At 40.9% G+C, this 23,707-nt stretch overlaps 1 protein-coding gene and 1 long non-coding RNA gene across 6 annotated transcripts in view; both read right to left on the minus strand.

The window, feature by feature from the left end:
- LOC308408983 (uncharacterized protein) overlaps nucleotides 1-2,577 on the minus strand; it is a 31,277-nt gene extending 28,700 nt beyond the window's left edge. For 3 of the 5 annotated variants that reach the window (XR_013973890.1, XM_080901470.1, XM_080901469.1), the window contains exons 1-3: nucleotides 2,312-2,577; nucleotides 1,166-1,253; nucleotides 288-445 (exon numbers count right to left, since the gene is read on the minus strand). The gene's annotated coding sequence lies outside the window, so the exon portion shown is untranslated. Of the gene's footprint in view, nucleotides 1-287; nucleotides 446-669; nucleotides 786-1,165; nucleotides 1,254-2,311 lie in introns of those variants that run through there. The other 2 variants (XM_080901474.1, XM_080901475.1) reach the window with 2 other exon arrangements.
- A 10,541-nt stretch (nucleotides 2,578-13,118) lies between these two features.
- On the minus strand, nucleotides 13,119-14,720 carry LOC308408951. Its single transcript, XR_013973880.1, has 3 exons — nucleotides 14,405-14,720; nucleotides 13,415-13,615; nucleotides 13,119-13,304 (listed from the first exon to the last, which is right to left on the minus strand). It is a non-coding gene; the product is annotated as an uncharacterized lncRNA (long non-coding RNA).
- Nucleotides 14,721-23,707: the final 8,987 nt, after the last annotated feature.

Raw genomic sequence — 23,707 nt, forward strand, 5'->3', positions numbered from 1 at the left:
CTCATTGATATGTGAGGAATGCTAATGTAACACGATAACAGACTTACATCATTAAAACATAAAGGGCAGGAGATATTTAGATATTTTTATATTTATATTACATTTTATAGCTGACGGATATTACTAAATAGATAGAATTTACTAAATAGCTGGATGAACATGAAAAATATGACTATAATAACAAATGACCATGAGAGCCAGTAGAATTAATTCAACTGGACACTCAAAAGACGTCCTTAAATGCTCTTTAAGTGGCGGAACAGATGAACAAACAGTTAATCGCTTACTTGAGATGAAATCTGCTCAGCTACTTTGAAAACAGCTTCTAACTGGTTCATCCTTTAACAGGATGACTGCTCAGGGGTAAGGCCATCATGCAGTCCAGCAACCTTTATGGTTCTGCTTTGATTCACCAGGAACTATTAGGGAAACCTTCCAGCGCCTCCTGTGAAAGACACAGGCATAAACACACAAACATTTATTAACATGTTCCACAGTGTTCCAGTTTGATTTTCTCATCCTGTGGACAACAACGTACATGGATGCAGGTTTATTGTTAACTTTTGTAAGGTTTATTTAGTGAACATATCCAGCTGCAGCTCCACTGTGATCCTGAACTGGATAAGCACTTAAGAAAATGTGTCAATAAATGGACATACATCAACTTACTATATTTATCCAAACAGACGGGACCAATAATGCTTCACTGAGTTAGAGACTTTAATGTCTCTTCTATGTAAGAATGTCTCGTGCTGATATACCTGCAAACTTGACAACAAAGGTTTTTCAGACTGCATGTAGCTCTATGTCAGCTCACACATTTACATTTATGTCACACTTATTTCTGCTTTCCCATTTTATAATTATTACTTACATTTTGATTAGATACCTTGAGTTTGTAAATGATCAGATTACATAATTGGAATAAAATGTATCCAATTCAAGGTTGCGGGAGGATGAAGCCTATCCCAGCTGATACAGGACAAAGACAGGCTGCCAGTTTATCGCAGGGCTAACACAATATGTGTAACAGAAAATCCACTTAAATGTTTGATATTTCTTATAATAATCATAATTATGACTATTATTTAAAGGTTTCTTTATAAATACATTTTGATTTTTTATAACCTCTAAAATATAAACCTGAGCTGTTTCAGATTCTGACCTCTGACCTCACTGCAGCTCCCTCTTGGAAGTATGTCTGCTTCTTGTCCCCAGTGTTGACCACCTGCCCTTGATATCACGTACTGTACCTGAGGAACAAAAAAGGACAAACACTTGCCTTCATTTAAGAAGTACATTCATACAGAGGTAATCTATGGAAACACACTAGTTCAACCTTTGGGAGAAATCAGTTCCTGTGAAACATTTCTGTAAATTAACATCATATGGAGAATGAATGAAATGAGTTCTTCCGGTGACTCAGCAGTCAAACACTGACAAATGAAATCTAGTTAAACTATTAAGCATATTTGCTCTTCTGGAATCTGTGTTAAACAACAACAAACATAAATTAGTAACAAAAATACAGCTGAGTAGATATTACAAACCACCAGCAGCCATAATGCTAAATTTTAATCTTCAAATGTTTCTGAGCCGTCTTCAACCTGCTTTTAACACATTAAAGTCCCACAGTCAATGCAGCCTGACTCAATCCTAGATGTTCAGCACACAGAGGTACCGTTTGAAGTTTAGTGTTAACCTGAGTCACTGATCATTTGCAGTATTACAGAGTCTGGCAGTCTTTGCATGATGTCCACGTCACTATAAGTTTCTAGCTGACTCTCAGGTGTGCCAGCAGGAAAGAGTAATAATAATCTGCATCCTGAGGTTTGTCATGCAGGATTAAATTTACAGTGGCTTTGTTCACACAGCTAGGATTGTATTTTACACTGACCCTGGGTCAGTATAAGTATCATACAGTTTAAACGAAGCACTGAAACTTGCACATATTTATTACAGATGCACTGAAGCTAATCGAGATATTTGCTGTCAACCTGTGGCTGCGATTAATCACTTTACTGAAAACTTTATTAACTAGTAACTTCATCAGTCATGACAGAAGCTAATATTTCTGTGCTAACATCGTTTAACCAGTAACAGCTTTCCTCCAATATAAGCTAACGTTTACACCGTAACTTTAAGCTAGCACCATAAAGACGGTAAAACACGTAATAATATCTACAAATGCATCTTAAAGCTCTTATATTAGCACTCGGTGTATTACTAACATAACCACATTAACATTACTGACACTCGCTGACTTTTAATAGTCATTCTATAAATGCTGTCCGTTTAAATGGTCCTGTACCTGTACACACTGCATATCCACCGGATTCCAGCCAGAGTGGATTCTGGAGTCTTCCACGCTCCTGTTAGTGATCCTCCATCTGGATGGATGAGAACAACCTTCTGAACAATCTAGCAGGTCTCCTTGGGGGGCACGTCTCCCCACCCCCCAAGCGAGGGCCGTGGCACTGAAACTGCCGGCTGAGAGAAGGCTTGAAAAAAAAGGACATTTATCATTTCTTCTTCGGCCACCTTTTTTTCTCATCGTTTTTCCAAAGTACACATTAAGCTTCTTCTGCAGCATTATCACACACTAATTACACATGGAAACCTACCTACTTCTTTCTTCATCATAAACAATTACACTTTCTGTAAAGTGCTTTCAATAAAACAGAAAAGAAAAGTGTGTTTTGTTTTGTTTTTTTTATTCAAGATCTCACATGTACTTAGCAAAGGTGAGTACACAGCGTGTTGGGTCTGGGCCTCTTTGCTTAGGCTGCTGCCCCCGCGACCCGGCCTCGGATAAAGCGGATGAAGATGCATGGATAGATGGACTGATGTTCCAATTGTAACATTATGTTTACAATGTTACAATTTCACATTATGTTAAATTGCAACATAATGTAAAATTGTAACGTTAAGTTTACAATGTTACGATTTTACATCATGTTACAATTTAATATAATGTAAAATCATAACATTAAGTTTACAATGTTACAATTGTAAATATAATTTACCCAATTAATTCTGTCATAACAGAAGTATGACTTCTCTGTGTTATTAATCCGTATTAATATTGTAGGGATATTAATATCCCTACAATATTAAGCATCAGACTTTATCAAATTTTCTAAAAACTTTTTTTGTTGGATAGTGTAGCGCAGCTGGATAGTGTAGTGGTAATACTACACATCTTTGGAGTCGCACGTTCGATTCCCACCCAGTATCCAGTAAGGGTCCTGGCTAGACCCCTCATGCTAACCAAAAATCCCTGGAATGGTGCGGCTACGTCTGCAGTCTCTCCGCTTGAATTTAGAGCTTGCTTGTTTGTTAAATGTATTATTTACTGTTTTTAGTTTACTCCATGACGGGGCTGGATATCGGGCGTCCTGCACCACCCATCCGGTCTGGAGCATAGCGAAACCATTTCTGCACTGTTTGAACGAAGGTAAACTCAGAAACTGCCCCCACCTGCTGAGTCAGGCCATCTAAGACAACAAAAAACCCCAAAACAAACAAACAAAAAAACAGTAAAAAAGAGGGGTTCAATTAGAGTTCAAATATGAATAACCTCTCGCCAAAAGTCTTTAACAGCTAGAAAGCTGGCAAACTACTAAGCTGATCAACATGAAAGGCACAAGGTGGAAATCAGCAAACTGCTGCCTCACTTTGTTCACCTGTGCTCTATATTTCATGGTCCGGTTGGCTGCAGGACCAAACATTTGGCCTTACACCTTATTTCTTTATGTTTTGCTTCCAAGGTGCCAGACTTGTAGGTAACTTTTTACACTGACATGACCTCAGCAATAGTTTCCAATCTTTCAACTTCCTTGGGCTTTGGCTGCTTTTTTACTCATTTTCAGTCCAGTCCTTCTACCTGACCATTTTCAGAGAACTCTAAGGAGCTTGGGGGAAAAAAGCAACCGGACTTCTTTAACTTTTTTGAAGACGTTTCGCTTCTCATCCCAGAAGCTTTTTCAGTTCACTGAAGCCTCATAAGAAAGTGACACAATGACATTTAGATAATAAAACTCGCCAAAAATGCACCTTAAGAGCACTGTATCTTTAAATACCCTCTTTTGCTTGGTCTGCTCCTTATTTTTTCTCATTTTTTCTTACTTTGGAGGACCAGCAGAGCGAGGGCCGCTAACCTGTGGACATTCATGGAAGGTGACGTTGTGTCTGGAAGGCGGGTCCACATAAGAACTCAGATATAATATTTATATTTTTGTTCTAACCTGTTGAGTCCCTGGCAGCAGCCAATGGCAAGGTTGTGCCAGCCAGCAGGATGCTGCTGAAGGGCGGGGCTGGAGTCTGAAAGTAAGAGCTCGTTTAGACTCTATTCTGTGAACAGGCTTGCTCCCACGAATATGTGAATTCATCTGTAAAAGAGTTTAACTCTAATGCACCTGTTCCTCCTGCTCCCTGCTGCAGGGCGGCCTGTTGGACTACGAATGCCAGTGCGGAGCTAAGAAGATCAAAGAGGAGCTGTTGTTCTTGAACCTGCCAAAGTGAGTAACCTCAAATCGGTCCCCAAAGGCCTCAAACCACCACAGTTCAGTCGGTGTCAGTTTTGTTCATGTCATGTCCTCCTTGCGTCTTCCTTTGAGCCTCTCCTCTTTGTCTCATCTCTTTCAGTGTGCTGATCCTCCAGCTGAAGTGGTTTACGTTCACTCCATCGTTCACCGTGGAGAAGAAGAACAGCCCCATTGTTCTGACACAGCAGCTGGTGATCAGCCAGGACACAGCCTTTACTGAAGAGGTAAGGGAAAAGGCACACCGTTCATTTCAAGTATGGATGGAGCCCATTTCTAAGCTAACGGGTGGTGCCGCTGCCCTCTCCCAGTAAACTGCTCGCTATTTGTTGGTCAGCGTGATCAGTCGTTTGGGCTCCTCAGCTTACAGCGGTGAGTGGGTGCTTTCAGACACATGTGCTGAATGCAGGTCAGCTTTGAAAGTTTATGAGACGTTAATAAGTGCGCCTTCTCCTCTCAGGACATTACGTCTGTGACGGCGTTCACCAGATGAGCGGAAGAGACGACGTCACAGACAGCCGGCTCACGTACGATGACGAGTTGGTCTGCCAGACCACGTGTGAGTCTGTGTGTGAGCAGCGGCAGAGAACAGCTTACCTGCTATTCTATAAAAGACAGGTGACGTCTCCCAGCAAACAGTCAGCATGTCTGTGCAAATATTCAGTGTAACTTGTAGAAAAACCCTCACACTCAGTTTATTTGTGTTTTTCTTTTTCTATTTCTTACTTTCTTTGCCGCACTAGAAAGGCAGCAGAGTCGGGACTCAGATCTGCAGCAACACCTTCATTGTTATTGTTATTATTGTTGTTAGTACTCTTGTTGTTATGATTGATATTGTTACTGTTATGATCAGTTTTATTATTATTATCATTATTAATTTTTTAATACATTTGTTTATCTTTATTATTATTAGTAGTAATGTTGTTGTTTATGTTGTTATTGTTATTATTATTACTGGTATTTTTGACACTATTATTATTATTTTGTTGTTATTGTCATTATTAGTAGAAGTAGTATTAGTTATATCATTTTTATATCAGCCTGGAGTGAACAACATGAAAGCATGGATCCATCCTCCCTCACATTCACAATTCAGGCTGCTGGTGTATTCGTGCGGGGGATATTTTCCTGGTACACTTTGGGACCTTTAAATGCTACAGTCTGAGTATTGTTATGACCACAGTGTACCCTCTTCTGATGGCTGAAAGTAAAAGGGGGTCCAGTACCGGTTCCGGTACCAGGCCTACTGACAATTTAACATAATGTAAAATGGTAACATCGTAAACATAATGTTACAATTTAACATAATGTAAATGGTAACATTGTAAACATAATGTTACCATTTAACATAATGTAAAATGGTAACATTGTAAACAGAATGTTACCATTTAACACAATGTGAAATGGTAACATTGTAAACAGAATGTTACCATTTAACACAATGTAAAATGGTAACATTGTAAACAGAATGTTACCATTTAACATAATGTAAAATGGTAACATTGTAAACAGAATGTTACCATTTAACATAATGTGAAATGGTAACATTGTAAACAGAATGTTGCCATTTAACATTATGTTAAATATAACTAACGGATTTACTTTACCAAATGGACCATCCCGGCCTTGCCGTATTGGTCTATTTGATTCACCTTTGTTTTTATTGTTTATTTTATTTTCACTTGCTACACATAGGACAGACATGACTGAGGGAAAGAAAGGGGAGAAAGAAAGAGGGAAAGAAAAACAGCAGGGAAGAGGAATGGTGATAAAGGGCAAAAAACAAAAACCAACAAAACAAACAGACAAAAAATATATATATCAGTCACTTCAACTCAAAGAAGTCCAGACGCTTTTCTTTCCAAGCTCCTTTGACTGACTGTTAGGACAACTTATTTATTGCAAGCATGCAGTACAAGAATAACTCGATGTTTCTGACTTTGCATTACGAATTGTTTACCCACTGACAAACATTTCAAATGAAATTAAATTAAAAAACAATTTGTGGTAACCTGATTTTAATTCAAAAAGAATCATTAACAACACTTCTTGTAATGGTGTCAAAATCAGCCCAACTTTTACTTTCAAATGCAAAAAGTAAAAGAAAATGAGCCAACATACTGGACACATATAATTGTCAATATAATTGTTTATAAACAATTATACTGTCATCATTGTTACAGATATGGAAACTTTATTAACAATTTGTCCAAGTAAAAAAAATGCCCTGCTAATTGTTGGGGATTTCTCTCCTCTAGCCCTTTCCTTTAAGCTCTTCTTTACATCCCCCCACCCCCACCTTTTCTTTTTTCTTAATAATATAACAATAAAAACAATTGGCTGCATTTTAAATGTGTCAGATCAATGTCTTTATTCAAGAATACAAGAAATGGTAATAGCTGCATGTGTGTTTGTGTGTGTGCATAATATGCATACTTTACTTGTTGGATCCAAATCCCACAAGGAATCAAATAAAACAAGAAGACAAACAAAAACAAAACAAAAATATATTTCTCTCCCTTCCCAGGTCAGGTTCACAAAAGCATTGCAGCTCTTTATTCCTCTTGTACAGCTCCAGAGTCTGTCAGCCAAAAAGAAACTACTGAGGTTCCAACACCCAGTGTTTCTGTAAACACAGATGAAAATGAACAGTCATCCACATCTAAAAGATTTGTAGATTCGAGGGACCGGTATAATACATCTAGTACATCTTTGTTTAAACCTCAGAACACAAAAAGGGAACAAACCATTGTATACAGATTTAAAAGTGCGCAAAGCAACGAACAGTCACCCTCTGAAACAGCTGAGGTTATCACAACCATTGTTTCTGTAAATACACAGGAACAGTCACCCACCTCAAAAAGATTAGTATATTCAAGGGACCAGTGTATCTACTCTGGTCAAAAGAATCCATGCTTCGTACTGATGTCCACAATTCTTTTTTATTCCTCTCACAATCATGGAGCACCGTGAAAACTAGAAACGAGTAAAATAATATCAATAGCACATATGACATCCATCTCAGCCACTTATTTCTTTTCACAAGGTGCACAAGTGCTTAACAAATAACAGCATAATGTTTTTACCGTGTACGCCTTGTAAAACCAGTAGTAGAAAAGTTGTAGATTCGTGCTCTTGTGGGGGAGACGTATGTTATCCACCACCTCGATAGCTAGCCGAGAGTTCGAGGGTCACTAGAGCCGCCGAGAACGCATGAACTACTTACGGTAGGACGTTTTGCCAAAGTAAGACGTTTTGTCAGAACACCGAGTCCTCAGGAGGATGCAGCCCATGAATTTGGACACGATCTCAGATGCACTTCTGGTGTTGTCATGGCAACCCACACAAACATTTCAGCGTCAGCTACAATGAGGCGGAGCCCTTACTGGGACACTGAGCTCAGGTAGAGTGAAAGACAACATTTTTCCGCATCCAAAACAGCAGCGCTGTTCCTGTGACCTCTAGTAAAGCCTCTACTTGGGAAAAGGGAGTCTTTCATCAAAGCATCCTGCAGAAGTTGAATAAAAATATGCAAATGTTTAAATGATGCAACTTAATGAAGGCTGACAGCAGTTGTACTATTTTACATTGCAGCGAACAGGGGTGACCATTAGTTTCAACGTTTTTACAGCATTTTTCACATTGAAAGTGAAATAATATAAATAATGTCTCAATTAAATTGCGTTAATATTTAAAAATACAAAAACTACAGCTTTGTTCACAAGCCAATAAAAATGTACTTGGGCCAGTGGTAAATGAAAATAACACTTATTCAGCACCTGGTTGTTGCGGCTGCATCAGGACACCAGATGTTCAGCCTCCATCCTGTAGGCAGACTTATCCCCGTCTGAGAGGAGTCCAATAATGGTGGTGTCATCTGCAAGCTTAATTAATTTGACAGACTGGTGGTTGGAGGTGCGGCAGTTGGTGTACAGGGAGAAGGGCATAGAAGAAAGAACACAGCCCTGAGGGGAGCTCGTGCTGATGGTCCGGGAGTCCAAGACATTCTTCCCCAGCCTCACTGGTTGCTTCCTGTCCGTCAGGAAGTCAGTGATCCACCGGCAGATGGGATCAGGCACATTCATCTGGGAAAGCAATCCTTGAAGAAGGTCTGAAAGGATGGTGTTGAAGGTAGAGCTGAAGTCCACAAACAGGATCCTAGCATAGATTCTGCAGGACAAAGTGTAGGGCCATGTTGATGGCATCGTCTACAGACCTGTTGGCTCTGTATGCAAACTGCAGGGGGTCCAGGAGGGGGGCCGTGAGGGTCTTAAGATAGGAGAGAACCAGGCGCTCAAAAGACTTCCTGACCAGATGTCAGAGCCACAGGTCTGTAGTCTTTTCGTCCAGTGATCTTTGGCTTCTTGAAAGCTATATATGATATAAAAATTATATAAAAACTGTTAATCAGCAAAAGAAATGATATCATAGTTCTTATAAAGAAAGCCTCTATCAATCAAACACCAGCAGTGTAGCAATGTTGTTCACTTACACTGTATATAAAACACTGATTTTGGCTACATCCAGTTTTTACTGTATTATAAACATTTTTTACCATGAAGAGTAAAGTGTTTGGCATTTTTGTCATTGTTATTGAGCTCAGAGATCAGGCCCAGCCCAGTATCTACCTGGTTATGAGCAAGGAGCTGGAGGTGATAACTCAACAATAACCAGGCCATGCATGCATGGATGGATGCATGGATGGATCAGTTTGTAGGCTGTGTGTGGTCAGCAGCAGGCTGCTGGGTGTGGACCAAGAGGGAAAGCCCAGCATGTGAAACCCATCAGCAGAAGGCCAGAACAAAGGTGCACAGACAAACGCAGCCCAGACACTCAGGCAGGACGAGTAAAATAAATGGCAGCAAACACAGTATGATGTGGTAAAATGTGCTTTCTTTCACAAACAGATAGCACAAACAAGAATCACAAGAATCTCCTTTGTGGTTCTTGTTTTTCTTTTGAGTACATTAATAAAAAGTTGAAATAAAGTGGCAATAAAATTCATGCACTGAAGACCACACGAAACCCTAATTCACCCTACTACCTGTTGCCTTCACATTCCATTTGCATCCCTTGTCCACAGAATCAAAAATGACCCTTCTTCACTAAAGATCGAACATAAAGCAATTGCATTTTAAATGGAAGCCCATTTTGCATTAAGAAACACTATCAGCAATCAGAAATTGTGTATATCAGAGTTCTCTGTTTTTACTGTCCTGAAAACTGCATTAATTCAGTGGATGCGGTTAGGTTCAAAACAACGTAATATAAGAGGGCAACCAATTCAATCTAAGAGGGATCCAATTTTTATCCATTCATGTACCAGCTACTGGCTTTTTGCTGTTATGTTCTCATATCGCGTGAGAGTTTATTTGCCAGGTGTCAGAAGTCTAATAATGAATAAAGTTCAGGATATGCTTAAAAACTCACCTCAGTATAGCCGTCATCAGAAGGAAGTGCGCTTCACTGACTCATCAACTTGTCTCAGGCTTTCCACAAAGTTTCACAGTTGACCTTAAAGTAAGATGCTGCAAGCTTACCTTGCAGTGTATTCCTTTTTAAGGTCTAAAGACCTTAAAGTGCGCTATAGATTGAAGTGATTTGAACTGACAACAGGGCTAATTCAGCACTTCAAGTTAACATCAATAAAAGTTTTTAAATTTATTCTGATTTCCGTTTGTTTTCATTGCCTGTGCTATCTGTTATTTAGTTCAAATTGTGGGTAGATAATGCTGTGCTGTCATGTGACCTGTTCTCTCATGTGTGCCTTTCTCTTGTTTTGTATGTATTTCTCGTTTGTTATTTATTCCTATTTTATTCCTGCAATTGGTATGGAATTCATTTTTTTTTAAAAATTGATCAGTGTTTTGAAATTAGATGTGATGAAGATGTGACCTTAATTTACAAAATCAACATCATGTTGGATTCAATGAGACATGAAACTAGTGCATGAAACAGGTCTCAGTAAATGTTCTCATAGACTGCAATACACTGCCCCCTGCTGGTCATTATAAAGTCTGCAGATGTCATTTGACATGAATGTCATATTTGTGAAACAAAATAAAGGACTCTGTAAAATAAATGAAAATCAAATATTTATATACAGAATATTTATGTACAAATGCTGAAAAAGACATTTGAACAAGATGCACACCCAGTAAAATTAAAAAAAAGAAAAGTCAGTTTTATCATGTGACTATCATGCTGTCATTTCCGCACAATGCACTTTACACCAGATCAAAATAAAACACTGTGAGGTCGTTCTAACCGGAAGCCCAGAGAGCTTCGACAATGCAGCACAATGCCCTGAAGCATCAGCATCAAAATATACTTCAAGTACCAAAAAGTACTCATTGTGCAGAATGCCCTATTTTTGAATAGCTGGACATTTTAATTACTTTATCACCAGCTGTGACTACAGCTGATAATCAACCATGTTTCATAGGGATGTGACTACATTTAGAAATGTCACGCATTTTTAGGTATAAAGCAAAAGATGCAATGAAATAAATAAGCTATCACATATTAATCCAAATGAATTCACTGAAATACATCTGCACATTTCTGCAGCCTGACTTATTACACACGTGAACACAGTACACATTTGTTTACTGCAAGCTTGTTTCAGAGATGTGATGCAGTTAAATCTGTATGCGTCTGTTTCCTTGTAGTGTTAGTAGAGATGGTGAACCTGACACAATCCTGTGTTTGGTGTGAAGGAAACCAGTTAACAGCCGGTTTAGTAAAATTCTCTTGAACTCATGGAAAACTCATCGTCGTCTCGAAGTGAGCAGCTGAAGCGTCCCGTGTGATCAGAGGTCCTCGTCGTCCTCGCTCACCATGACGTCGAGCTCTTTGTCTTTCCGTACGACGCTCTCGGTGATGAACTCCTTGTGCTGCTCCTCCAGCTCACGCAGCTCCGCCTGCAGGCGCTCCAGGTGGAGCACTCGCCGGTTCCTCAGCAGCCGGCTGGGGAATGTCGTTGAAGGCGATGCTGGTTAGCTTCCTGCATGGACACACGCAGGTGGAAAGGACTCGATCACCAACACAGAGGAACTGGAAACTGATCAGCTTGAGTGTTTCTGTTTTATGCTGCTTGATACTTCAGGTACTGCAGTTTGAGCAGGAAATACTGGACTGACTGGACCACATGTATCCGAGAGCTGCAGATACTTAAAAATCTTTAAATCGTTGTTACTGTGATCAGGGAAATTTAAACTTCTCACAAAATTTCAGTAAAAAGGGTTTGAAGCTCAAAGATTCAACAGCTACATCCGCTACACTTCTGAGAGTGTAACAGCTCGTAGATTAAGGCGGGTGGAGGCGAGTGCGTACCTGGCATTGGAGACGGTCTTTGTGAAGAAGCGTAGGTACTGGTAGATCTCCACGCTGTCGTGAATCTTCAGGATGTCGTCCTCTTTGTATTTGAACAGAGCCAGAGTGTATCTGAAGATCACCTGCAGCACAGACACGCATTTCATAACAGGACACTCACGCCACACAATTAATTGGAAACTTTGAGGAGGTGAGTCATAAAATTACTCTTTCAGTTGTGGTGCAGTTGGGCCCTTTACTCATTACAGCTCTGATCGATTTCCAATAAGCCACTTGGTTCCTCAGTTGCCAGATAATATTAACTTACTTGGTAGTTGAGCTTTAAGTTTAAATTAAACTTTTGGGTTGGATCTACGTGGCTGAAGCTGTTGTCAGCATTTATCCCTGTGTGGTATATATTTCTGTGTCTGAACTGTGATTTTATTTCCTGAGACAAACGATGTAAAAGCTGTGCTGCATTTGTCACATTGCAGAAACAAGCCCAAAGCCATTGTCCCGCTCATCGTCTGGATTTACGCTGCTTGTGGTAGACTGTGAGGTCGTTACTAGAATGATCTGCTTTCCCACTCCTATTTCATGTCACATGACAGTTCCCCATGCTTAGTAAACAATGTCTTATTACTCCTAAAATGTAAATAAAGACATCTAAAGGTGAAAACAAAATCATTTTTGTTTCCATGGACACTACTGTGGTGCATTCAAGTGTTGTCTGCATTTCTGTCATGGTGTGTTCGGGTGTATGGTACCTTGGTACCCTCATACAGGAAGGCGTCCCACAGAGGCATCAGGATGTCGCTGGGCAGACTCTCCACAAAAACCACCAGGAACCAGTTGAAGGTGACCAGAGAGACGTCAATGTTGTGATCCTCAAAGTGAGATGCCAGGCGAGGAAGCTTCTCCGCCATGAAGTCCTTCAGCACGCGCTGGTCCGCCTGAGCACAAAGACTCACAGAGATCAGCCTCACTGATCACTAAAACAGATCACAGCAGGCAAGCAGGTGAGTGTGTCTGCTGACCTGAGAGGCCACCAGATTCTTGGTGTAGTAGTCCTGAGGCATGATGGCTTCCACCACTGCCACCAGACACCAGAAGGCGTCTTCGTCACTTTGGAGGACCAGCAGAGCGAGGGCCACTAACCTGTGGACATTGATGGAAGGTGAGGTTCTGCCTGGAAGGCGGGTCCACATAAGAACTCAGATATAAAATTTATACTTTTGTTCTGACCTGTTGAGTACCTGGCAGTAGCCAATGGCAGGGTTATGCCCGGAGAAGGCCAGAAGGATGCGGCGGAGCTGCTGGAGGGCAGGGCTGGAGGGCGGGGCTGGACGGCGAGGAGAAGTGCTGATTGGTCGTCAGGGTTCGGTGAAGGTCCAGCTGGACCTGCCTGGAGGCAGGATTAGGAGCTGTCCGACTCTTCTCACACAGCTGGAAACAGAACAGGATTACTGAGTGCTCGCCAGCATTCCCAACAGGAAGAAGGAGGAGCCACCTGTGCTCAGGTGCGGATAAAGCACTCTCTCTCTCTACAGCTGTACCTGCTGATAGCGTTGCATGTGGCACTCTTGGCTTGTCAAAGTTCTGGCTCGGACCAAACAGCGCCACACTCTCTGCCGATACTCCCGAGGGACGCCTTCACGCACCAGAATTTTGAGCTCAGGTGAGATGATGAAGTCATCGTCGGACCTGCCTGCAAGGTACTGAGCCCAGCGGCTCAGCAGGGAGTGCTCCAGACCCTCCTACAGAGACAATGATGTATGATATAAAAAGAGGATAACCATTATCTGTTAAGCATTATGTTACAATTTAACATAATGTAAAATTGTAACATTGTAAACATAATGTTACAATTTTACATTATGTTAGTTTAACATAAAGTAAAATTGTAACATTATGTTTACAATGTTACAATTTACAAATTGTAACATTGTAAACATAATGTTACAATTTTACATTATGTAACAATTTAACATAATGTAAAATTGTAACATTGTAAACATAATGTTACAATTTTACTTTATGTTACAGTTTAACATCATATAAAATTGTAACATTATGTTTACAATGTTACAATTTACAAATTGTAACATGATGTTACAATTTTACATGATGTTAAATTGTAGCTGTTAAGGGTGGTGAGTTAGCGAACCTAGACGCGGACTTCTCGTTTAAGTTGAACAGTGTCTTTATTTACAGTGAAGCCAAAATCAATCCACAGTTATCCACAGTGCAAGTCCCTTCAGTGCTCCTCTCCCCGTCTCCCCTCGTGTGTCCACAAAACTCCCTAGAATCAGTGAAGTGTCCCCTTCCGTCTCTCCGTCTCGATCGCGTCCAGGCTTAGTAGGCAGCTCAGAGCGGCAGCACTTACGGGTCGGAGGTAACAATCGCAGCGGAGAAAAAGCGGAGCGAGAGAGGAGAACAAAAAACACACACACACACAGGTCGACCGGTCGGGGCACCGTCCGACTCTGACAGTAACATAATGTAAAATTGTATTATGTTTACAATGTTACAATCCCTACCCTCACCTATGGCCACGAGCTGTGGGTAGTGACCGAAAGAACGAGATCGCGTATACAAGCGGCAGAAATGAGCTTCCTCCGAAGGGTGGCTGGCCTCTCCCTTAGAGATAGGGTGAGAAGTTCGGCCGTCCGGGAGGGGCTCAGAGTAGAGCAGCTGCTGCTCCACATCGAAAGGAGCCAGCTGAGGTGGTTCGGGCATCTGACAAGGATGCCCCCTGGGCGCCTCCTGGGTGAGGTGTTCCAGGCATGTCCCACCGGGAGGAGGCCCCGGGGCAGACCCAGGACACGCTGGAGAGATTATATCTCTCGGCTGGCCTGGGAACGCCTTGGTGTTCCCCCGGATAAGCTGGAGGAGGTGGCTGGGGAGAGGGAGGTCTGGGCCTCTTTGCTTAGGCTGCTGCCCCCGCGACCTCGGATAAAGCGGATGAAGATGGATGGATGGATGGATGGATGGATGTTACAATTGTAAAATTGTAACATTATGTTTACAATGTTACAATTTCACATTATGTTAAATTGCAACATGATGTAAAATCGTAACATTAAGTTTACAATGTTACAATTGTAAATATAATTTACCCAATTAATTCTGTCATAACAGAAGTATGACTTCTCTGTGTTATTAATCTGTATTAATATCATAGGGAGATTAATATCCCTACAATATTAAGCATCAGACTTTATCAAATTTTCTAAAAACTTTTTTTGTTGGATAGTGTAGCGCAGCTGGATAGTGTAGTGGTAATACTACACATCTTTGGAGTCGCACGTTCGATTCCCACCCAGTATCCAGTAAGGGTCCTGGCTAGACCCCTCATGCTAACCAAAAATCCCTGGAATGGTGCGGCTATGTCTGCTGTCTCTCCGCTTAAATTTAGAGCTTGCTTGTTTGTTAAATGTATTATTTACTGTTTTTAGTTTACTCCATGATGGGGCTGGATATCGGGCGTCCTGCACCACCCATCCGGTCTGGAGCATAGCGAAACCATTTCTGCACTGTTTGAACGAAGGTAAACTCAGAAACTGCCCCCACCTGCTGAGTCAGGCCATCTAAGACAACAAAAAACCCCAAAACAAACAAACAAAAAAACAGTAAAAAAGAGGGGTTCAATTAGAGTTCAAATATGAATAACCTCTCGCCAAAAGTCTTTAACAGCTAGAAAGCTGGCAAACTACTAAGCTGATCAACATGAAAGGCACAAGGTGGAAATCAGCAAACTGCTGCCTCACTTTGTTCACCTGTGCTCTATATTTCATGGTCCGGTTGGCTGCAGGACCAAACATTTGGCCTTACACCTTATTTCTTTATGTTTTGCTTCCAAGGTGCCAGACTTGTAGGTAACTTTTTACACTGACATGACCTCAGCAATAGTTTCCAGTCTTTCAACTTCCTTGGGCTTTGGCTGCTTTTTTACTCATTTTCAGTCCAGTCCTTCTACCTGACCATTTTCAGAGAACTCTAAGGAGCTTGGGGGAAAAAAGCAACCGGACTTCTTTAACTTTTTTGAAGACGTTTCGCCTCTCATCCCAGAAGCTTTTTTAGTTCACTGAAGCCTCATAAGAAAGTGACACAATGACATTTAGATAATAAAACTCGCCAAAAATGCACCTTAAGAGCACTGTCTCTTTAAATACCCTCTTTTGCTTGGTCTGCTCCTTATTTTTTCCTCATTTTTTCTTACTTTGGAGGACCAGCAGAGCGAGGGCCGCTAACCTGTGGACATTCATGGAAGGTGACGTTGTGTCTGGAAGGCGGGTCCACATAAGAACTCAGATATAATATTTATATTTTTGTTCTAACCTGTTGAGTCCCTGGCAGCAGCCAATGGCAAGGTTGTGCCAGCCAGCAGGATGCTGCTGAAGGGCGGGGCTGGAGTCTGAAAGTAAGAGCTCGTTTAGACTCTATTCTGTGAACAGGCTTGCTCCCACGAATATGTGAATTCATCTGTAAAAGAGTTTAACTCTAATGCACCTGTTCCTCCTGCTCCCTGCTGCAGGGCGGCCTGTTGGACTACGAATGTCAGTGCGGAGCTAAGAAGATCAAAGAGGAGCTGTTGTTCTTGAACCTGCCAAAGTGAGTAACCTCAAATCGGTCCCCAAAGGCCTCAAACCACCACAGTTCAGTCGGTGTCAGTTTTGTTCATGTCATGTCCTCCTTGCGTCTTCCTTTGAGCCTCTCCTCTTTGTCTCATCTCTTTCAGTGTGCTGATCCTCCAGCTGAAGTGGTTTACGTTCACTCCATCGTTCACCGTGGAGAAGAAGAACAGCCCCATTGTTCTGACACAGCAGCTGGTGATCAGCCAGGACACAGCCTTTACTGAAGAGGTAAGGGAAAAGGCACACCGTTCATTTCAAGTATGGATGGAGCCCATTTCTAAGCTAACGGGTGGTGCCGCTGCCCTCTCCCAGTAAACTGCTCGCTATTTGTTGGTCAGCGTGATCAGTCGTTTGGGCTCCTCAGCTTACAGCGGTGAGTGGGTGCTTTCAGACACATGTGCTGAATGCAGGTCAGCTTTGAAAGTTTATGAGACGTTAATAAGTGCGCCTTCTCCTCTCAGGACATTACGTCTGTGACGGCGTTCACCAGATGAGCGGAAGAGACGACGTCACAGACAGCCGGCTCACGTACGATGACGAGTTGGTCTGCCAGACCACGTGTGAGTCTGTGTGTGAGCAGCGGCAGAGAACAGCTTACCTGCTATTCTATAAAAGACAGGTGACGTCTCCCAGCAAACAGTCAGCATGTCTGTGCAAATATTCAGTGTAACTTGTAGAAAAACCCTCACACTCAGTTTATTTGTGTTTTTCTTTTTCTATTTCTTACTTTCTTTGCCGCACTAGAAAGGCAGCAGAGTCGGGACTCAGATCTGCAGCAACACCTTCATTGTTATTGTTATTATTGTTGTTAGTACTCTTGTTGTTATGATTGATATTGTTACTGTTGTTACTATCTCCACCCACCACCACTTCCCCTGCCGGTGGCGGACTCCCTCAGGTGTCGGTGTGTTGGTGGTTCTTTGTGTCTGGGGGTGGGCGTCCGGGTACACACCGGCTCACTCCTTGGCGGCCGCTTGTCGGGGCCTGGGGCCTGGGGCTCGCTCGGGCCCCCTTTGGAGGTGGGGTGCCCCCGGCCTCTCGGCCTAGGGCTCGGTCACTCAGGCGCAGCTGGGGGCCGGCGGAGCTCACGGGCGCGTCACTGCAACCCCCCCTGGCTTCTGCTCCGCGGCTGCTGAGTGAGCCCTCATCTGGGACTCTCCTCAGCTCTTACTGGAACAGTGGCGCGGCTGCCCCTCTGTTGGTCTTCCATGGTCTTTTGTGTTCTGGGGGCCTCTGGATGTCTGGAGTTTTGATCTCCTCCATACCCGCTTCACACCCTGGAGGACGGGGCTGAGGCCCCCCCACACTCCCTAGCAGATCATTACATGGAGAAACCTTTGGAATGCAAGCATGCTGATCCACACAGGTATGCACACATGGGTATTCACAGACGCGGACTAAAGCTTTCTTGGCTGCTGCCTCAAAGCACACTGTGCGCTGTCTATCTTGCGTGCTGCACAATATTGTTTATTACTTAGTAAATACTGATATCTATGACTAGCTAGTTTATTGTGATGGTGCTTTGTTTTCTCTATTATTATGTTGCTCTTTGTTGTTTGCTGTCTCCTCTGTTTGTTTGTTTGTTTGTTTGTTTTTTTTTCTCCATACAGGTGACCCAGGAGTTTTTTGTTTTTTTTTTGTCTCTCTTCCCCCCCCTTCTCACCGTCTCTTCTCCCCTTTGGTTTTCTTTTTTTCTCTCCCCCTCTCTCTCTCATTCATTCCCCCTGTCCTATTTATTAAAAAAAAAAAAAATAAAATAAAAAAAAAAAAAAAAAAAAAAAAAATGACAAAGGATGAACTGAAGCTCTGCCATCACGTAATGTCGCATACTGCTGTTTCTGATGTCATTTAAAAAAAAAAAAAAAAAAAAAAAAAAGATATTGTTACTGTTATGATCAGTTTTATTATTATTATTATTATCATTATTAATTTTTTAATACATTTGTTTATCTTTATTATTAGTAGTAGTAATGTTGTTGTTTATGTTGTTATTGTTATTATTATTACTGGTATTTTTGACATTATTATTATTATTTTGTTGTTATTGTCATTATTAGTAGAAGTAGTATTAGTTATATCATTTTCATATCAGCCTGGAGTGAACAACATGAAAGCATGGATCCATCCTCCCTCACATTCACAATTCAGGCTGCTGGTGTAATCGTGCGGGGGATATTTTCCTGGTACACTTTGGGACCTTTAAATGCTACAGTCTGACTATTGTTATGACCACAGTGTACCCTCTTCTGATGGCTGAAAGTAAAAGGGGGTCCAGTACCGGTTCCGGTACCAGGCCTACTGACAATTTAACATAATGTAAAATGGTAACATCGTAAACATAATGTTACCATTTAACATAATGTAAATGGTAACATTGTAAACATAATGTTACCATTTAACATAATGTGAAATGGTAACATTGTAAACAGAATGTTACCATTTAACATAATGTAAAAGGGTAACATTGTAAACAGAATGTTACCATTTAACACAATGTAAAATGGTAACATTGTAAACAGAATGTTACCATTTAACACAATGTAAAATGGTAACATTGTAAACAGAATGTTGCCATTTAACATTATGTTAAATATAACTAACGGATTTACTTTACCAAATGGACCATCCCGGCCTTGCCGTATTGGTCTATTTGATTCACCTTTGTTTTTCTTGTTTATTTTATTTTCACTTGCTACACATAGGACAGACATGACTGGGGGAAAGAAAGGGGAGAAAGAAAGAGGGAAAGAAAAACAGCAGGGAAGAGGAATGGTGATAAAGGGCAAAAAACAAAAACCAACAAAACAAACAGACAAAAAATATATATATCAGTCACTTCAACTCAAAGAAGTCCAGACGCTTTTCTTTCCAAGCTCCTTTGACTGACTGTTAGGACAACTTATTTATTGCAAGCATGCAGTACAAGAATAACTCGATGTTTCTGACTTTGCATTACGAATTGTTTACCCACTGACAAACATTTCAAATGAAATTAAATTAAAAAACAATTTGTGGTAACCTGATTTTAATTCAAAAAGAATCATTAACAACACTTCTTGTAATGGTGTCAAAATCAGCCCAACTTTTATTTTCAAATGCAAAAAGTAAAAGAAAATGAGCCAACATACTGGACACATATAATTGTCAATATAATTGTTTATAAACAATTATACTGTCATCATTGTTACAGATATGGAAACTTTATTAACAATTTGTCCAAGTAAAAAAATGCCCTGCTAATTGTTGGGGTTTTCTCTCCTCTAGCCCTTTCCTTTAAGCTCTTCTTTACATCCCCCCACCCCCACCTTTTCTTTTTTCTTAATAATATAACAATAAAAACAATTGGCTGCATTTTAAATGTGTCAGATCAATGTCTTTATTCAAGAATACAAGAAATGGTAATAGCTGCATGTGTGTTTGTGTGTGTGCATAATATGCATACTTTACTTGTTGGATCCAAATCCCACAAGGAATCAAATAAAACAAGAAGACAAACAAAAACAAAACAAAAATATATTTCTCTCCCTTCCCAGGTCAGGTTCACAAAAGCATTGCAGCTCTTTATTCCTCTTGTACAGCTCCAGAGTCTGTCAGCCAAAAAGAAACTACTGAGGTTCCAACACCCAGTGTTTCTGTAAACACAGATGAAAATGAACAGTCATCCACATCTAAAAGATTTGTAGATTCGAGGGACCGGTATAATACATCTAGTACATCTTTGTTTAAACCTCAGAACACAAAAAGGGAACAAACCATTGTATACAGATTTAAAAGTGCGCAAAGCAACGAACAGTCACCCTCTGAAACAGCTGAGGTTATCACAACCATTGTTTCTGTAAATACACAGGAACAGTCACCCACCTCAAAAAGATTAGTATATTCAAGGGACCAGTGTATCTACTCTGGTCAAAAGAATCCATGCTTCGTACTGATGTCCACAATTCTTTTTTATTCCTCTCACAATCATGGGGCACCGTGAAAACTAGAAACGAGTAAAATAATATCAATAGCACATATGACATCCATCTCAGCCACTTATTTCTTTTCACAAGGTGCACAAGTGCTTAACAAATAACAGCATAATGTTTTTACCGTGTACGCCTTGTAAAACCAGTAGTAGAAAAGTTGTAGGTTCGTGCTCTTGTGGGGGAGACGTATGTTATCCACCACCTCGATAGCTAGCCGAGAGTTCGAGGGTCACTAGAGCCGCCGAGAACGCATGAACTACTTACGGTAGGACGTTTTGCCAAAGTAAGACGTTTTGTCAGAACACCGAGTCCTCAGGAGGATGCAGCCCATGAATTTGGACACGATCTCAGATGCACTTCTGGTGTTGTCATGGCAACCCACACAAACATTTCAGCGTCAGCTACAATGAGGCGGAGCCCTTACTGAAACACTGAGCTCAGGTAGAGTGAAAGACAACATTTTTCCGCATCCAAAACAGCAGCGCTGTTCCTGTGACCTCTAGTAAAGCCTCTACTTGGGAAAAGGGAGTCTTTCATCAAAGCATCCTGCAGAAGTTGAATAAAAATATGCAAATGTTTAAATGATGCAACTTAATGAAGGCTGACAGCAGTTGTACTATTATACATTGCAGCGAACAGGGGTGACCATTATTTTCAACGTTTTTCCAGCATTTTTCACATTGAAAGTGAAATAATATAAATAATGTCTCAATTAAATTGCGTTAATATTTAAAAATACAAAAACTACAGCTTTGTTCACAAGCCAATAAAAATGTACTTGGGCCAGTGGTAAATGAAAATAACACTTATTCAGCACCTGGTTGTTGCGGCTGCATCAGGACACCAGATGTTCAGCCTCCATCCTGTAGGCAGACTTATCCCCGTCTGAGAGGAGTCCAATAATGGTGGTGTCATCTGCAAGCTTAATTAATTTGACAGACTGGTGGTTGGAGGTGCGGCAGTTGGTGTACAGGGAGAAGGGCATAGAAGAAAGAACACAGCCCTGAGGGGAGCTCGTGCTGATGGTCCGGGAGTCCAAGACATTCTTCCCCAGCCTCACTGGTTGCTTCCTGTCCGTCAGGAAGTCAGTGATCCACCGGCAGATGGGATCAGGCACATTCATCTGGGAAAGCAATCCTTGAAGAAGGTCTGAAAGGATGGTGTTGAAGGTAGAGCTGAAGTCCACAAACAGGATCCTAGCATAGATTCTGCAGGACAAAGTGTAGGGCCATGTTGATGGCATCGTCTACAGACCTGTTGGCTCTGTATGCAAACTGCAGGGGGTCCAGGAGGGGGGCCGTGAGGGTCTTAAGATAGGAGAGAACCAGGCGCTCAAAAGACTTCCTGACCAGATGTCAGAGCCACAGGTCTGTAGTCTTTTCGTCCAGTGATCTTTGGCTTCTTGAAAGCTATATATGATATAAAAATTATATAAAAACTGTTAATCAGCAAAAGAAATGATATCATAGTTCTTATAAAGAAAGCCTCTATCAATCAAACACCAGCAGTGTAGCAATGTTGTTCACTTACACTGTATATAAAACACTGATTTTGGCTACATCCAGTTTTTACTGTATTATAAACATTTTTTACCATGAAGAGTAAAGTGTTTGGCATTTTTGTCATTGTTATTGAGCTCAGAGATCAGGCCCAGCCCAGTATCTACCTGGTTATGAGCAAGGAGCTGGAGGTGATAACTCAACAATAACCAGGCCATGCATGCATGGATGGATGCATGGATGGATCAGTTTGTAGGCTGTGTGTGGTCAGCAGCAGGCTGCTGGGTGTGGACCAAGAGGGAAAGCCCAGCATGTGAAACCCATCAGCAGAAGGCCAGAACAAAGGTGCACAGACAAACGCAGCCCAGACACTCAGGCAGGACGAGTAAAATAAATGGCAGCAAACACAGTATGATGTGGTAAAATGTGCTTTCTTTCACAAACAGATAGCACAAACAAGAATCACAAGAATCTCCTTTGTGGTTCTTGTTTTTCTTTTGAGTACATTAATAAAAAGTTGAAATAAAGTGGCAATAAAATTCATGCACTGAAGACCACACGAAACCCTAATTCACCCTACTACCTGTTGCCTTCACATTCCATTTGCATCCCTTGTCCACAGAATCAAAAATGACCCTTCTTCACTAAAGATCGAACATAAAGCAATTGCATTTTAAATGGAAGCCCATTTTGCATTAAGAAACACTATCAGCAATCAGAAATTGTGTATATCAGAGTTCTCTGTTTTTACTGTCCTGAAAACTGCATTAATTCAGTGGATGCGGTTAGGTTCAAAACAACGTAATATAAGAGGGCAACCAATTCAATCTAAGAGGGATCCAATTTTTATCCATTCATGTACCAGCTACTGGCTTTTTGCTGTTATGTTCTCATATCGCGTGAGAGTTTATTTGCCAGGTGTCAGAAGTCTAATAATGAATAAAGTTCAGGATATGCTTAAAAACTCACCTCAGTATAGCCGTCATCAGAAGGAAGTGCGCTTCACTGACTCATCAACTTGTCTCAGGCTTTCCACAAAGTTTCACAGTTGACCTTAAAGTAAGATGCTGCAAGCTTACCTTGCAGTGTATTACTTTTCAAGGTCTAAAGACCTTAAAGTGCGCTATAGATTGAAGTGATTTGAACTGACAACAGGGCTAATTCAGCACTTCAAGTTAACATCAATAAAAGTTTTTAAATTTATTCTGATTTCCGTTTGTTTTCATTGCCTGTGCTATCTGTTATTTAGTTCAAATTGTGGGTAGATAATGCTGTGCTGTCATGTGACCTGTTCTCTCATGTGTGGCTTTCTCTTGTTTTGTATGTATTTCTCGTTTGTTATTTATTCCTATTTTATTCCTGCAATTGGTATGGAATTCATTTTTTTTTTAAATTGATCAGTGTTTTGAAATTAGATGTGAGGAACATGTGACCTTAATTTACAAAATCAACATCATGTTGGATTCAATGAGACATGAAACTAGTGCATGAAACAGGTCTCAGTAAATGTTCTCATAGACTGCAATACACTGCCCCCTGCTGGTCATTATAAAGTCTGCAGATGTCATTTGACATGAATGTCATATTTGTGAAACAAAATAAAGGACTCTGTAAAATAAATGAAAATCAAATATTTATATACAGAATATTTATGTACAAATGCTGAAAAAGACATTTGAACAAGATGCACACCCAGTAAAATTAAATAAAAAAAAGAAAAGTCAGTTTTATCATGTGACTATCAT

The sequence above is a fragment of the Rhamphochromis sp. 'chilingali' genome (assembly GCF_963969265.1).
Source record: "Rhamphochromis sp. 'chilingali' genome assembly, chromosome: 13".
Taxonomy (NCBI): domain Eukaryota; kingdom Metazoa; phylum Chordata; class Actinopteri; order Cichliformes; family Cichlidae; genus Rhamphochromis; species Rhamphochromis sp. 'chilingali'.